The sequence below is a fragment of the Rhyacophila brunnea genome, unplaced genomic scaffold (assembly GCF_057557595.1).
Source record: "Rhyacophila brunnea isolate RB1 unplaced genomic scaffold, BYU_Rbru_1.0 scaffold_23, whole genome shotgun sequence".
NCBI classification, from domain to species: domain Eukaryota; kingdom Metazoa; phylum Arthropoda; class Insecta; order Trichoptera; family Rhyacophilidae; genus Rhyacophila; species Rhyacophila brunnea.
The window spans coordinates 8840451-8858837 of NW_028232893.1; the positions used below are offsets into that span (position 1 = coordinate 8840451).

Here is an 18387-nt window from a genome sequence, read left to right on the forward strand (position 1 = left end):
CGCACATACTTCATTCAATGGGCAAGGATTTTACTTAGAATGAGTAGATTTTTTTTATTTTCTGATTTACAACGCTTTCGATAAGATTTGTTTTTAAAAATATATACTTACATAATATATTTTATTAGTTTGTTTTGTTTAAACACACTACTGTTATGTTCCAACATTAATCATAACCATTGAAAACACCATTATTTATCATGTAACTTATTACATTATCTATCGAGAGAATAATAATATAATATTTCATGTCATCGAGCGTCACGCATGAGGAAAAAAGAAAAAATGATTTTCGAGAGAAAGTTTTCACTGTCTAAGAAAGTGGAGACAAAGAAAATTGACCGTAAGCCGTAAAACCTGATTGGGTTAAGGTAATTTAAAAAGTTTTCTTACGAGAGTAACAAATTCCAAAATACAATTAATATCAGTTATAGATATAAAATATCAAAAGTGACCTTCCAAGTGTTCAAACAATACGTCGTGCAATCAACGCTCACGTATACGTGTGAAGAGTGGGCTCTTAATGTAAGAGAAATCAAAAAAAAAATACGCAAATTAGCGCAGCGTGGTATGGAAAGGTGCATGTTGGGCATAACGCATAAGGATCACACAAAGGTCGCTAAGCAGATGAAATGGCAATGGGCTGGACATGACAACCCCTGAACAAATGCCGTCATACAGTGGTACCTAAATTTGGCCACGTATTTTTTTGGCCATTCTTGGCAGTATTAAACTAAGTGTCCCTGATAAATATCTTCGAAATCTGGAACATCAGTTATTTGTTCTCCCAAGGTGAAGAACTAACCTGTCATTGTTCAAACGAATCGCTGACACATTCCACCTACGTGAGGTTGAGAATAGTTGGGTGTTGTTTAATAAATCCTTAAAATAGAGTCGATGTATACGTTTTGTTTTTTAAATGTCATGTCGTGAACGTCTTAAATTTATAATTTGTAAAGTCTACTATACTTATGTAAAATAAATAAATTTGGATTTTAAAAATGGTGGCCCTAAAATTTGCTGGATAGACGAACTCATAAAGTTTGGTGTGATGTACGTGGCAGCAAAGAATTAGGGACCGAAAAGAGTAGAGATGGGGAGACCTTCGTGCAGCAGTGGATCAACCCCAGCTGATGATGATATAAAATATCACATTTTGTTGGTCACTATAATAATAGATCAGTGATTAGAACTCACACTTTCCTGAAAGTACACCGGTTTAAATCTCGTCGCTAGGCCAAATTAACAGTTTATTTTTTTAATATAATCCCACAAAATTGGACTTTGTGGCGACCAGGTCGGATGGTCTTTTGGGCCCAAGGGCTGGTTGAACTGACTTGATCAGCTAGTGGTGAGGGGTGAAGGTTGACTGTTAAGATTCGAAATAATTAATGCATACTATACTTTTTCAGTCATATATATTTGTTTTCATTGAACTAAGAATATAATTATTTGCAGATGGTACTAGTTATTTTTTCAAATACATTTAAACCCTGCCTAGACAGACCATAATAGTTTAGGTATGTTTTGGGCGATCCAACAAAATAATGCACACTTTTTCAGTCATACTTATTTGTTTTCGTTGAATTAAGAATAGATATTACAGATGGTGTTGGTAACCTAACCTAACCTAACCATAATCGATAAAAATATTCGTCTATCTATAAAATATCTAAAATGATGTATGGTTTAATGGCATAATTTTGGATATATTATAGACAATGACATTAATATGGACGTATAATCTGGAAAAGAAAATGACACTCACTTTTTTGTCGGGTCTGCCGAATGGCATAATCTGTTCTAACGCCATTACAATAAAGGTGATATTGCTATAAATTCCTGATGCTTTTTGTTGGGTCTGCCGAATGGTTCGGTTCGAACGGGTTCGCTCAAATGAACATTGACATTAGAAATACTGCTCTAACGCCATTACAATAAAGGTCATATTGCTATAAATTCCCGATTCGTGATATCGCATAATGGAAATTGCGTGACGTCTACCTATACATGCGAATGCGCGAATTTACTTGCTAGCTACTGTATTGAATGCGTCGTCCATTACTAATGTCATTGATTATAGATAAACGAATATTTTTTATTATTATGTACTATGGCTTGAATTGGGCTGGTTTTAATTGAATTAAAAAAAAACTGACAAATACGCTCTACATATTATAGTCTTAGTTTATTATAATATGATATCGAGTGTATTATTATTAATAAGGTAGGGGGTTTTTTACTAACACTTCAACTATTCATAATTTGTTTGTTATATTTTTTTATTTTAACCTTTGACTTGATAGGTTGGTAATGGAGTTTTTACCTACTTTATTGTATTGATTTATTATATAAGTTAGAGTTAAGAATGTTCGTTGTCAGTGTGTGTTTGCCTTTGGCGAGTATACATAGCGCTTGAAGATGCCGAAAGATCGCAAAAAACGACGCAAATGGAATAGTACAAAGCTTAAATCCATTAGAATTGAAAACAAATACGTTTGACTAAAAATGACTGAAAATGTTTAGTATATTGTACTATTTATGTCGAAGAAATGAGAATATTATGACAGAAATGTGTAGACATTTTAGGACATTCCCAGAGACTGTGGTTTGCATTGTGTATTTCTTCGCCACATTGACATGTTGAACAGGTAACAAGACCAAGCTCATAGACCCTGCCAGCGAAGCCACCATGTCTGACTAACAACCAATACTTGGAAACATTAGCACTAAAGTATACATGCGTAGCGTATAAAAGTCTATATACCAAATCGTAGAGTATAATTTTAAAACGGCAGCCTCTTGATCCCATAATAATCAACTCGACCCTCTACGGCGTAGCCCTTAAGCTCTACGGCCTACGGCGTTTATCCCGTGATATAAAATTCAATGCCTGCCTATTTCGATTTGAAAATCGAATTGTTTTTTCTCTATTCTAATAATACGACCAAATCTTTTGGCTATAATATAAAATAAATATATATATTTGTATATACACAAAGATTCCAAAGAAAAGCTTATATATAATATATACGTACATACTGAGCCTAAATATGTGTAAATAAAGTTAAAAAAGAATATTAAGAATAATGATTAATTTACTACAATTATTCTAATATGGATAAAATTAAAGCACTCGCAAATATTTTAACATAATAATTTTAGATTCACTTAACCAATCAATTGCATAAATTATCAATAAGCCAATTTCGAGTTATGAATCGACATTATTTATTTATTTAAGAAAACAAAACATTGTGGATATTCAATTCAATTCAATTCAATTTCAATTCATTTTTTTTTTTAACATATTGTGGACATTACAAATCGTCGCTGCATATTCAATAAATCGTATGTGTCATTTTACACATTCTGAGATAATCGAAAAAAACTGTTTTAAAAAATAACTAAAAATATTTTGTACATTTTTTATTTTTTTTAAATTCGACCTAAATATTTCACATGTTATTTGAGTTTGGAAAAACAAAAAAAACAACTATTTCAACATAAAATACGCGATTTTCCGATTATTTTGCACATACGACTTATTCTATGCATCATTTTGTGCACATACGATTTATTTTATACTGATACAATTTGTTAGAATTCATACAAAAATTAATTCATATAAACATTAGAATAGTGCATTTAAGCATGAACGAAAATTGTGTGTGATATTATTATAATATTATTGGTGTACCTATACTTATAAAAAATATTAAAAAATAAGTCACCATTTTTCTGTGCCATGTCAGAGCGTCCACAGAGTAGTGGTTATATTATTAAGATTTTTTAGGAGAGTGGTCTTTAACCAACAGCCCGACCTATTGGGTCTTCGCTTTGGATCAAACACACATTGAAAAAATAACTTGCATATTTTGCCAGCCGAGGGATTAAACCCTCAACCCATGCTCCAAAAATTGACTACCTGTGGGTATGCTTATGTAGCAAAAGGAGTTTTGGAGGATCATTCAATAAAAGAAACTTTTTGTGGAATATTGTTAAATAAAAAAGATTTAATAAATATTTTTTCACAAAAACATATTAATATAAACGAACAAGATAAGAAAACATTATTATTAGAAATACCTGCATTGTTACAGTTATAAAAATAAGAACAAGATAAAAATATTTTTTTATAATGTCATTCCGGTCGTCTTCCGTAACTAAATGGCACAACTATGAGGTTTTCAATATTTTATTGGGTGGTTTGTGCTGAAACCGTTCGCCCAATATTTTTCTAGGTTTCACGGCATCGAGTACATTTTTATCATTCACTTTTCTGTACCTAATGTATGCCTCTCCTAACGTTCTCCTTATTTTATTTCGTTTCATCAAATGCGTAACAGGAATGTCCAACGACAATGACGTATAGTCCACACTGTTCATAGTATGTAATATTTCACCAGTATTTTCACAAAGCACAATATTAGTAGTTATTGTCTTCAGATGATGATGATGATGGAGGCATTACGTTTTCTTTTTCTGCTTCTTTTTATAATATCAACTCTCCTGAAGTTTCACATAGTATATCATCATCATCAGCCGGGGTCAATCCACTGCTGGATGAAGGCCTCCCCAAGCTTTCTCCAACTCTCTCGGTCCTGTGTCGTTCGCTGCCACGTATTTCCGCCGAACTTTACCAGTTCGTCAATCCAGCGGCTTTTAGGGCGACCCTGTGGCCGTTTCGTACCCCTTGGGTACCATTGGATGACGGCATTTGTCCAGCGGTCGTCTTTTTGGCGAGCAATGTGCCCCGCCCATCTCCATTCCAGCTGTTTGGCAACGTCTATTACATCGCGTACGCTTGTCTGCTTCCTAACCCATTCGTTTCTCTTACGGTTCTTTCGCGTGATGCCCAACATGCACCTCTCCATGCCTCGCTGTGTGACTCTTAGCTTTTGGACATCTCTCGTGTTCAGGGTTCACGTCTCGCAGCCATACGTGAGCACGGGTAGCACATATTGGTTGAACAAACTACGCTTAAGACATAATGGTAGGTCACTCTTGAAGATACTATTCAGACGTCCGAAAGTACTCCATTCCAGCTTTGTTCTTCGAGCAATTTCATCGTGCATGCTTCCGTCTATGGACACCTGCTGTCCGAGATAGACGTAGCTGCTGACTTGCTCGAGTTGGGTGCCAGAAATACAGATAATCGCAGGGTCCGAAAAACAGTTCCTCATCACTTTTGTCTTTTGTCTTTGAGACATTTATCTTAGTATATAGTTTGATAATATACCTTTTCGCAGAGTGTGGGCATATTATAAATTTCCTCTGGTTGATATGATGATGATGTAGGCATTTGGTTTTCATTTTCTGGTTCTTTTTGTAATACCAATTCTCCTGCAGTTTCACACAGTATGTTATTACAGTTTGATAATATACCGTCTTTACAGAGTGTGGGCATATTATAAATTTCCTCTGGTTAATATGATGTTGAAGGTTGAGGATTAAATAATTTCATTACATGGCGAGGGTGGGGTAAACGTTAAAAATATATCGTATTTGAAACATTTTTTACTTTACGTGATACTGACGTTTCAGTGTCTTCAATTCCATTTTGTTGCCTCAAAAGAAGTAGGTACCTAATATTTTATACCCGCGACTATTAATCATTCTGAAAAATAAAAGAAAACACCTCGGTAATATGTATTGTGCCTAATTATAGGCAGGTATACTATGTATTTGGCGGAGGTAAACCTCAAAATATTTAAGTGCATGTAGAATTACCGATTCTTACCTACACCTTTATTAGTTCCCTGCATAAAATAAGAATACTACGTAATGTTGATGTATTATTAACAGTTTATATGTAAAAATAAAATCTTTCCCTAATTTGAAAAAAGATATTTAAATAATACTGAAGAAAGGCCACTACATTGTGATAAACATGACATAGGTACCGAGCGCTTCAAGAACATAATCTAAAAACCATGCGTGAATATTTTCACAGTATTATTGACGAATTAATGGATAATAAGGATTTTATAAAACGTCAATACGTAAGTATAATGTATTGTAAATTAAGTCTTTGAAAGATGGTAAATAATAATCGATAAATTGTGATGTCTTCAGTCTGAAACAACGCCTTCAACGGCAACGAAGTCGATTTGTAGCAAACCGTCAAAATCATAGTCAGTGTAAAATAAATCGGATGTGCTCTATGGTAAAAAATTTGTGCGAAATGAAATGATCGTATGTGCAACATTCCTCACATACGACTAATGCAGATGCATTTTTAGAATAGCTGCACATACGATTTATTTTATATGGTATTCATGCTGTCTCAGATTTTTTTTTAAATATAAGCATACGTTCAGATTGTGGGGAAAAAAAATCCGCTTCGAGTGGTATCATTAACTCATTTTGACCAAAAACTGCACATAGGTCATATTGAATATGCAGCGACGAAATTATAAGTTTAAGACGTTCACAACATGGAATTTAGAAACAAAGATATATAAATATAACAGTATTACATACAAAAAGAGATAGATCAGTAGATAAATTAGATAGGTACAAGGAAGTGCACCGGATGAGTTAAGCAGACCCTATTTTAAGAATTTATAAAACAACGTCCACCTAAACAAATTCTCACGTATGTGGAATATATCAACACCTGAAGCAATTTCGTTGAACATAGTTATCGCCCTCCCAATTGCCATCACCAGTGGCAGGTTGGTTCTGCACCTTGGGAGAATAAGCAACTGATGTTCTCTATTTCTAAGATAGTTATCAGGGACACACAGGTCAACACTGCCCAGAATGGCAGAGTTATCATTTATACCTCGTAGAAGTCGAAAAAAATACGTAGCTAAATAAAGATTTCTTCTAAATTGTAGACTGCAGTATGTAAGCATGCCTAAGAGAAAGTCAGTTAGATAAAGCCACGAATAGTATCCATACAACCTCAAGTAAAGTAGTCTCAAGAATTTCTTCTGAACCTCTGTGACAAATCTAAATCCAAGACGTTCACAACATGAGATTTACATTATAACAAATATTACCCTCAGAAGATAGAGGAAGAAAAATATAAAAAGACATAAATACAATTTCATTCTGAACGTCACTGAAAATGTATATGTCTTTGCTGATCGCATTGACTAATCTTGCACCCTTCGCTAATGGTGTCTGATTGGCTTGACACGAGGAAACGGTTCCGACCCAGAATAGATCATACACATATAAATTATGGTCGACTTGTACCAAAATCAATACATTCACATTATACTGCAAATATAGTTATAACTACCTATGAAATGACAGGTGATAGATCTCAAGCCGATCTCAACCAATCAAAATGCACCGAACCATCTAGATACCAATTTAGATTATTTAGAATAGTTAGAAGGACCCTCATGAAAAAAAAACTAACATTTCATAGGTACGCAATAGAAAAACAGGCTGCCAAAGATGGCGGCTATCAGTGGAAAAAGGTAATTTTTGGAAAGAGGTGGGCTGTGGAGATCAGAGAAAAAGAGCACGCTTGTCGGGCATACGGGAAATAATAATATAATACGATATTACTACTGATGAATCTATGACACACTAAATCTATGAAACTTCAATAGTTCATAGCACCGAGATGAAAAAAATACGCGTTGTTCGTATTTTCAAGCATTTTCATAGCCGATTTTGGCAAAATTCATGAATTCAACAATGAAAACATAACCTAACCTAACCTAACACATAATCCAGAATATCGGTTATTTTCAAAATTTGTTTGCAGATAGCTTCCTGTAAATCGAAAAGAACCGTGTTTTATTTAGATATTAATTTTATCTCAGTACTATGCGACCTAAATAGGTTGGACGGTCTTTAATATCCGACCATATATTTCCGATATAACATTTCACGATGAAGTGTGATACGGCGAACTGCATAATTACAAATTTTCGGACACGCGTTATTATGGTACACTTTTTGTACGGTTAGGTAATTATTAAGTATCAAACTTGCCAGGCACGATATATCAATATGTTCCGGTATGATAAAATTAAAAAAATAAGTAATGCCAATCGGTAGAGCAATGTCTGTGTCCAACGAAATCGCTTCGTATATTGATATATTCCACTTGCAAGAGTGTGAATTTTCTGGAATTCTTAAAAAAAACGGTGTACTCAACTCACCCGCTGTACTTTTTATGACGTTGTATGCATTTAATAAACTGTTTTATCTAATAATACTTTGGAAGATTTAAAAATTTTAAATTCCTTATTGAAGATACATAATTTAAAAACACCTCAAAAACATGCTTAATAGTAAAAAAAATTAATAAAATATGACGCCGCAAAGGTCTAGAAACTGCATCCATCGGATTCCGGTCAATGTGTTTTAATAATTGAGCGACGGGCTTCCATTTTAATTACGACAAAATTCACTCGTTAGTTAATATTGACTATCGGTTTTTGTGGTTTGAATCAATGTACCTTTTTATTTAATTTAATCCTTCTCTTCGACGTTTTTTTTTTGCAACGTGTTGAGAACGTCTTGAATTTATAATTTGCAATATTTGCTTCATGTAATTAAATACATTTGAATTTAAATCATCGCTAAGCATTGTAAATAAAGGCATCCATTTTTCTCCATTTTTTTACAGTCCATTTACGGTTTAGGTTTAGATAATACACTCGGTTTATGAAAAATCAGTGGACATCTTTGAAAGAATTTTACTATTGAGGTTCTATTTCAGGATGTTGTAATATAATAAAGATACACTATACATTATACAATGACCCCTGTACCGTCTCACATGTTAGACAACGGCGATTTGGTTGTGAAAGCCATTCCTCAAGGAGATGGAAGACTTCAAATCGCCTGAGACGCTCCTTATTCGAGAAATGAAAATGAGTTATCGGTTGAGTAAAAATATTTCAGAATTTTAACTATTCTCAACCACGAGGAATCAAGTTTTTTCCATATTCTGCATTTTATACAGTACCTCATGAAACAAATTATTTTGCAAGTGCACTAAAAGCAGTGTGCAAAAAATGCATTTAAAATATTTGCATGCATGTGAAAACTCAGTCACATGTTTTTTTTTTAAATTAAAACACATATAACGTGATTGCTTTAAATTAAGGAATAAAAATATGTGGACTAAACTTATTTTAAATGGCGAAGTTTATTTGAGAATAATGTAATTCATTACTTTTATAAATATAAAGTTTTAAATAGGTTATTAAATTTTCCACAGTTAAAAAAAATAACCACGCAGACACGTACGTTGATAGACAGCGCAGTACAAAGAAAAACGTTTTTCTCTAGGATTTTATCGATAATTTTATGCCTGTATTGAAAACGGACATACCGAGCTCTATTTTCCTGTATTTTTGCATAAATTGTTACATTTTTCATCAAAAAACACAGTAAAACTTACATAAGAACATCGATTTATAAAATTAAACGTGGTATTTATATGGTAACTTACCTTTTATCAGTCTCTCCTTCGCACTGTCTTCGTTTTCACTACTCACTTAATAAATAATTCGATTTGATGCGATATTAATTGCAGAATTAGTGGTTTTATTTGTTATTTTTCACCGATGCGTACCGCTTAGAGACGACGAGCTTGAAATGTCAAACGGAATATGACTGTAGAAAATTTTGTATTGCTCTGAGGTCTGACAGAAATCTGCGCGCGCAACCTACAGGAGGGTAAGCTGTGAACCAACAACAACTGTCACTCAGAAAATACTATAAATAAACGCAAATTTATACTACAAATACATCAAATCAAGCCAAAATAAATAAAAAATAACATTTAAAAATCGTTAATTTATATTATTTGTATTTTATAATACAAGATTTATTGTTAATTTAGTGGAAAAGTTAGTATATAAACTGCACTTTTTATGCTATTTCTATGTGAGAAAAAGCGAGATGAAATGCTTTATAAAAACGACTTTTGTACTGACAATAACAACTATCTATATATACTACATTTAACAGAATATCCATTAAATATCATTATATTTAATAATGAGTGCATATTTTATGTGAAATATATTTAAAACAAATTTATAATTAATACTAATTAAAAAGCAATATTATATCTCTGTGTTATAAGACGAAAATAACGGTTTAAAGTAGTATTACCGTTTCAGATATGAGTTATTACTAGAACATTATTTTATATTTTCTGTCTCATATTTTGATGATGTTGCTTAAAAAGACTGTAGCACTAATTTACCTTCATAAATGTGAACTAGGACGCCCCCTAACAGAAATACTGAGTCTAAATAAACACAGGTTTCTGGTGGTAATAATGTATTGGTTATCGATCGGAAATTGATTATATTTTATTACCTGTTGTGCAGTGGCGTGGCGCAAAAAGGGGTGTGGAATGTTTGTACTTAGTTAAAAATTCTAATAGTTCAAATAATGTGTTGCAGGAATCTATATTCTGTCTGATGGAGTGTTGTTGTAATCGTTGAAGTAAGTTTCAGTTTGTCGTGACTGCCATTTTTATACGCAATAAAGCCTTCAAAATGTTCACAGTTTGTATGATTTGTTTGAAATGATTTATTTTGCTTCATTTTCATAAAGTTACAATCCATCTTTATGAAAAAAAGGTTTCCTTTCACATCTTTGGAAAAATCCCAAATTTTATTACCTACCTATTCAAAATATAAAAATATGATTTTTCAAACACGTAAAAAATCTATTTTTCTTTTAAGGAGAAGCCGACATAAATACATGTATGTCACCAGTTTGTGTACTAAAGTCTCGGACGAAACTACCCGTGGCCCAATAAACTTGTTCCAAAAAAACTTGTGATGATATCATTAATATATATATATAATTAGCTAATTGGTAGACTTTCAATACAAGTATATTTTAATTTATTAGTCTATGCACTCGAAAGACACAATCGTATGTATGTACGTTTAACTAAGTGGGACTCGAAACTACATATTTCACTTTCCGTGTGAGTGCTTTCTACTTTAGGCTATCGATTTCTTTACTTTTTTTCTTTTTTTAATATTCATGTTTCTGAGGATTTTCATAATTATTATGTACATATTTTCTACAATGTAGTTATCAAATTGTGTGTATTTCAGTATGGTATCTAAAAAGAATAGTTACCTACTTTAAAACTGAATAAAACTAAAACTGGGTCAGAGACAGTAAATAGTTTTCTTTATCTGGTGACAGTACGTCTATCGTATTTTTTATTTTATTTCAGCGGGTCTATTCTATACACAAGCCTGCTTTCAGTCTGCTACGGCAACTAAATAGGGTAGGAAAGTATCGAATAATACAATAAGTTAACCGTCTGAACTGTCAAAACTGTATATCTCGATCTAAAATTTATCACAGCCAAAGAAGGTGCTGTTAAAACATAGTGCTTATTGTAACAATTATAACTAAATTATCGTAATTTTTACAATAAGTGTTAATAATTCGATAATTTCCTACCCTATTTAGCTGCCGTAGCAGACCGAAAGTAGCATTGTGTATAGAATAGACCGGCAGGTTCTCTTTCTGTGTGTACTCACCGAACATGCCTTTGGGTACGCCACTGTTGCAGTGATTATTTTAATTCGTAGAAAAATAAATAATACAATGACAGAATAAATGTTTACGCAAAATTGTCTATTGATTTGAAATAGATTAAGAAATTACTTTGGTAAAAGGATAAATAATAAACCTACATTACTCGAACAACAAAGGGCTATGTTTGTAGCTTAGATTTACAATAATAGTAAAAATTAAACCATTAATATCCCTCTAGACGTAAAAAAATATATCCATAGTATAAATATATTATAATCATATCGACTGTGTTTAGGAAAAAGGGCGTTACCTACCCACGATTTTTCGAAAAGTGCTTTTATTATATATTAACAATGTATACATCTAAATACACGTTCTTTAAAAAGGAAGTAAACCAAAAATGCCAAATTATTATCTAAATTTAGGTTTTAATTGAGCTTTAATTAAGTTTTAATTTTATGAAAAAAAGCATTAACCCTCAATTTTAATGGTTTTTCTGTAATAACTTCTTTAATTATTGTTAGATCGAAAAGATATTACATTAAATCATCAATCATCATGCACCCAATGTATGTGCCTATTTTAAAAAAAATAATGAACCAAAATCATTAAAAAAAACGTTTTTTGCTCCTACTGTTAAATTTGTTCTGTGAGGGTTACGTCCTTTTTCCTAAGCACGGTCGATAATATAGAGATTGTAAAAAAAAAGTTTGGTTCATAAAGAGAAACACATTAGAAAACAAAATCATATAAATAAAGTCAAACAAAATTACATAAGAAATCTGGTCATATAAGAATTATTCACAGTTTGACCAGTAAAACATCAGTTAATCCACGCAAACTCCTCAGTGGAAGGCATACATGTGCATGACTCTACGATTTACTTCGTGGTATGGATCTCATCAGTGGGACTATTTTAAGCCACACTTGTATCATAATATAAGTAGGTACTTCTGCTCATCTATTCTAAACACAAGACTACTATCCAGTAACGTCCCGTGGGGGTAGGCAGATTGAGCGTCGCTTGGGGGCGGCATTTACTTGAAGGGCGGCAAATCGAGGAGAATGATTAGGTACATTATATACCTAAACTTAGTACCTAACAACGAAAATATCCTTCGATTAAAAAATCAGCTCACTGGTTGGAAACAAAATGTATTAAGAAAGGTTTAACAGGACTGTATTTTTTTGTCGGTTTCGCGATGTCTGGTTTACTTCTGTTGTCCTTGGACGTCACGTCCTTGATGACCAGCAATGACACGTGCAGATTTGCGAATTATATTTGAATTATAGGTAGGTACATAGGTACTTACCTAGCTTGCGTGTTTTGAAAGTTGTCAGGTGTATTTTTAAATGTATCTGAAACCGTGGACTCACAATATTGATTATTGAAGTAGAGATGGCATTTAAATTGTATTTAGTGGTATATATTTTGTTAGTAATGTATCCATACAACACATTTCTTAAATATTGGGGTCATGTAAGGATGATAAAAAATACTGTATAAAAATGGGGCGGCATTTTGTCTAGGGACGTCACTGCTACTGTCGACCACTATCGGCAGCTATCGATGGTAGTTTTGTATCGTAGTATTAGCACTTATTGGAACAATTACAATAAGTTAGTTGTATGTTACAATAAGTGCTATGTTTTAACAGCATCATGGTGTGCTAAAATTTAGAGCGAGATATACAGTTTTGACTGTTTATATGGCTAACTTATTGTAACAATTATAACTATACTTATAAAACTACCATCGATAGCTGCCGATAGCAGTCGTGTGTATAGAATAGATGCGCTGGAATGCCCACACCGGATTTGGTTTAGACACGCTATATTTACGTGGAAGCCTAAAGCCAGAAAGCTCGTCCAGCGGATCGACTCATTGGAACAGAGTTATTTACACTCGATGGTAGTCAGTCAGATATCCAGTTATTCGTTCCTAGTCCGAAAGAGCTCCACTCCTGCAATTCAGAAGGGGTTTCTCGAGGGATGACACTTCTTTGGTGTAGACGTTATGTCAGCGTAAAGCCAAAGTTTCGTGTTGTTTAAAAAAAAATATGGTACTCTCTCAAGTATCGTTGACATCGTTGGCAGCTAAGGAAGCGGCGTAGAGTCCGTAGAGGATAGGGTGCCACTCATGGCCCCCACATCATATAGCAGGCCCCCAGGCCAGGATCTATGGCGGGCCCCCCTATCTATCGTGAAGGTTAAGGGCAGTGTGATTTTCTACAGTAGGGTCCACCAAGTGGTTTCCACGGAACTCGAGGGTTGAGGATATTCCGTGTATTTTTAGCGATTTTTAAATAAACCCAGTTGATTTATTGAGTTGTTGGCACTTAGCATATTAAGAAGCACTGATCGTTACCTCTTTTTGTGGTACCTAAGTAATATGAAGTCCTTCGCCATATTAAATAAAAATTGTTGTAAGTCTAGGTCAGGAAACACACTTAAAATAATAAAATGTTAATAATCATTAAGGAAAATGCAGGCGACTTTTTTTACTATTGGAGTAAATGTGTGGTGTGTTTTTCCTCATTTAACTGGCCGACTTGCACGCCGGGCCCCCAGGTTAGAGCCCTGTCAGCCCCCCCCTTGAGGGGGGCATGGTGCCACTAATGATATGCACGACTTTGTTCGTTGTTGGAGGGAACAAGCAATAGAGCGTACTACTGCAGTCGCTTCATGGAAAACTATCGCGCGGCTTTTTATCGCACTGATAAATTCGCTGCGTGTGAAACGGGTATTGGTGACTGTTTGTATTGTCTGCATCGTGCCCTCAGTCTGTTAGATATGCCGCATGGCTGCAATTATGTTCACCTAAACAATTTGTATTATGTTTTGTTCCTGTAGGCGCGTCTGGCTAGCGATATTTCTTAAGGCTATACTTCAGTTGAGGCATGGTCTAAAAAGATCTTGGCTAGGCGATGCGTGGATTGTGCAAGTGACGCGTGCCGAACGAAATATAATTTGTCGTAAAAATCCAATATGCGTCCATTTAATGTTAGATTTATTCTTATGTTACTAATAATAATAGTATATTCATTGCATGTTTTCTTTTTTAAGTACATACGTAAAGTTTTTTAATCATCTTTACACGATTTAAGAATATTTTCATCCGACGCCATGACAAAACAAATCGACGTGCAGACACCTCGACAGTCCGTCTCCGATTGGCAACTAGTGAGAAATTTCGTCGCACCTACTGTTGAAAATTATTTGCCTTTTCACTGAAGTACGCTCTTAATAATCCGCACTGTCTGGCATCACGTTCATCGCATTAAAATCTGACTGGCTTCTTGCGAATCTGTGCTGGTCTGAATGTCTCATATTTTTATAATAATCCTGAAAACTTGTAAGTAGCCTTCCTCTGAGTCGAAATGACATTTTTCAAGATCACGGGGGCCCAATTTGAGCAGTCATGCGCGACTTTCACCCTCTCTTCGAATAGATATTGCAAAAAAATACTCCTATAAAAACGAACGCGTCTAAAATAGGCGATCAAACCGTTTGCGCAACAGCTGCTGTTGTACAACGTTGTATTGTCATTGTGTAATAATGTAACATCACCATTATATTGTAAAATTTTGTTTTATTTTGAGATTACAATATTTGATAGTGGTTTTAGAAAGTGTAGTGTGGTGAGATTAGTAGCGTAGTATATTGAGATGCACGTCGCGTACTGTCACGCTGTTACGGCGACAAATTTAGTATATGGTTTCGTCATTTTGCGGAATATTCTGAATGATTACCACCTCTGGAAATTCAATGATGGAGAGTGCTAACTCTAGTGTATTAGTATTTTGAATTATACTCCATTATTCAGGCTAATTTCAATTATTTTTAACATTTTCTACGTGTGCGTACTGTTACGTCCCAGACAACAGATAAAATTAAAAGAAACAAGTTATGTTCTTTATCTTAGAGTTGTACTTTGATGAAAGTTGATCAGATGTATAATGTTGTAATATTACTTCATTTACATCTGATTGGGACAATAAGAACAGATATTTATTTATAATATCGATCTCGTTGCAAAAGGGTAGGTCGTCAGGTAACTACCCTTGTTAGGAAGATTATGGGCAAACACTTTAACTCTTCAAAGACTTTGTAGATATAAAACTTTTATTGAATATAATAATTATACAGACAAGTGCTTAGTAACTAATTACGATAGATAATGACAAAGAAACAGCGTTGTATGGAGTTTATATATCAACGGAAATCAATTAATCACAATTCATAATTTAATCAAATATATTTATCAACATGTGGATTTTATCATGCGTGCGTCTTGGCGTGCATCCTGTTTACTTGAGTATTTTTAATTGGTAGGCGATAAGGATGTGATTGCGGTTTTCCTTGAACATGAAGGTTGAGATAAGCATAATGCGTAACACCTCCCCTTTTAAACTGACACTATACATTTGGTAAATGATTTAGTGGCATTGATCTTTTTAACCTTTTAATTATTTCATTTATTTTATTTTTCAATAACATATTTTTGGTTTCTAATAGCTTTATATTCCGGTTACATTGTCTTAATTTTTTCTTATAATTATGAACATTAATACATTCTTTACATTGTATGACATCATCATTATGATTTAAGATAAAATTATCATCTTTATTTGTAATTGACATTTCATCTGAAGGGTTTACAATAGTAGATACATTTTCCTTTTTAAACAACATATATTTTATATAATTCAAATTATCCGTTTGGATATTTGCATATAGCATAGTTTGGTTTCTGATACATTTTCCTTTTTATTTTATTTTATTGACATTTTACAAGATTTCTTAAAATTAGTTTTACATATAGGTATATTTATCATTAATAATATTAAATTTTATATAATTCAAAAAAACATCTTATAGATATGTGTGTATTTATGTGTATATGTTTTTCCTATTCTAATATTAAATCTATTTTCATTCAATGATTACTAAAACTTATTCATCATTGAAGTGATTACTTTATTTATATATTTATTAATTATTTTAAGCGTTTCTAATAAAATAGAGATTTATTACGAATAATTAATTCATGAAAATTCTTTCTTTTATTCTTCTTATTTTTGGGTTTTTAATTTTTTGTTTTTTGTATTGTTAAGTTAGCTAAGCTCAACATTTTTATTTATATCGTCCACTGATAATAAAATATACTTGCATGCGAGAAATTATATATTATGTATATATTTTTTCTTTTTATTAAGAAACATACTCATGACCTTTGAAATGTATTGAATAATTTGTGAACCTGATTTCTATTTGAAATCTTTATGTGAATGTATTTTCTCTAATGAGAGTTGAGGTCTTATTACTCATTGATCTTGTCGTGGGTTTAGGCCTTTCCACAACATCTTCTTCATCTTTATATTCTCTAGCAATATTAGTAAGAGAAATAGCGGGATAGTCCCTTTGTCTAGAAACTGATCTTCTAGTATTATGGCAATGATTGAATATCTGTATACAATTCTTTCCATCTGGCATCTCTCTGGAATATTTCCTATATAGCTTTGTTGCTATGTATAATGAAGCCATTCCTACTAAGGTATAAATGGTGATAGCGAAATAATTTGAATGTTTAACTATCGTAGGTTTATTTCTTAATTTTGTTAATTCATCTTGGAATATATTAAGTTTATGACTTGCTACTCTTAATTCATCTAAATTAATGTTTGTTAATAATAAAGGATTTAGATGAGGTATAGTTGCGTTAAAATGTTCGTCTCTGATACAACAGTCTTCTTCTATAATATTAAATTCACTTTTAGGTGTAGTGATATTTAATTGTATTTCGTTATTAGCGAAAAATTGTAATGTTTTGGTATAAGCTTTACACTTATTTTCTAACTTTAATATTCCCGTTCCTATCGCTTCTAATTCTTCTAAAGGCTTAGGGGGGCAATCAACAGTAATCTTTGTTCTTTCGGTTTGAACGAATATCCACCTATTATGCATGATTTCATGCCAAATATTTAATTTTCCGAAGATTGTTTTTGTTGAACAATCTGTTGGTATTTTTCGTGGATTGTCAGTCAAGATTTTAGTTTCAGTGAAAACTATTTCATGTGATATTTTTGTTAAATATAGTTCTAATTTTTCTAAATTATTATTCATTATTTCTTCATTTATTTGAAATTTCTTAATTGTTTCATTAAACGTAGTGATGGTTGACGTAACTACTTGAGTTTGTTCTTTTAGCAATGAATTTAATTCTTTTTCATCTTCTGCTACTTTATTTATAGCATCGTTGTAATAGGTTGCGTCATTCTCGTCTAGTGTGCCAAATATCGTTTTAAATGCACTTCCTACACCATCAAACCATCCTCTTTTAACTCGTCTATTATAATTTTTTCCGATAAGATGAAGTATTGATTCAAATTTAGCTTGTATTTGTTGGATATCGTTTTTAAGGCTTTCTAATGCCATCCTACAATTATTATGTTTACTAGATGATGTCATTTTTGTACAGATTACATCTGTCTTATCATATATTTTTAAAAGTATTTCATGTTGGGATAAAATGTTATTAGTTTCTTGAAAAGTAACGACATTCCAATAGTCATGGTAGATTTTTACGTTTCCTATTTCATCATAGAATAATCCACTCCCATCTTTTATTTTCTCTATGTACGAACAATAGGTCCATTGTAAAGATGCTAGCAGCAAGAATCTGAAACAACGTTATTCCAATCAGAATCTTTCTAATATCATAATGTCTATGTTTAGATATTGTAATTGTTTGAAATCATCTATAGTTAAATAAAAATCTATCCACTGTTCTTCTCGATCTATCTCGTACTCAACAACACTTAACTCGTGGTCATGTTCTTCATGCCATTTTTCTATTCGAATGTTTTGTTTAAGCTGGTCTTT

The 18387-nt window shown here is 32.8% G+C and overlaps 1 protein-coding gene across 1 annotated transcript in view; it reads right to left on the reverse strand.

Annotated features, from left to right (window-relative positions):
- The window catches only part of LOC147069434 (uncharacterized protein CG3556), a 144212-nt gene extending 134613 nt beyond the window's left edge, over nt 1–9599 (reverse strand). The window contains exon 1 of the mRNA XM_085950127.1: nt 9434–9599. The gene's annotated coding sequence lies outside the window, so the exon portion shown is untranslated. The remainder of the gene's footprint in view (nt 1–9433) is intronic.
- Nucleotides 9600–18387: the final 8788 nt, after the last annotated feature.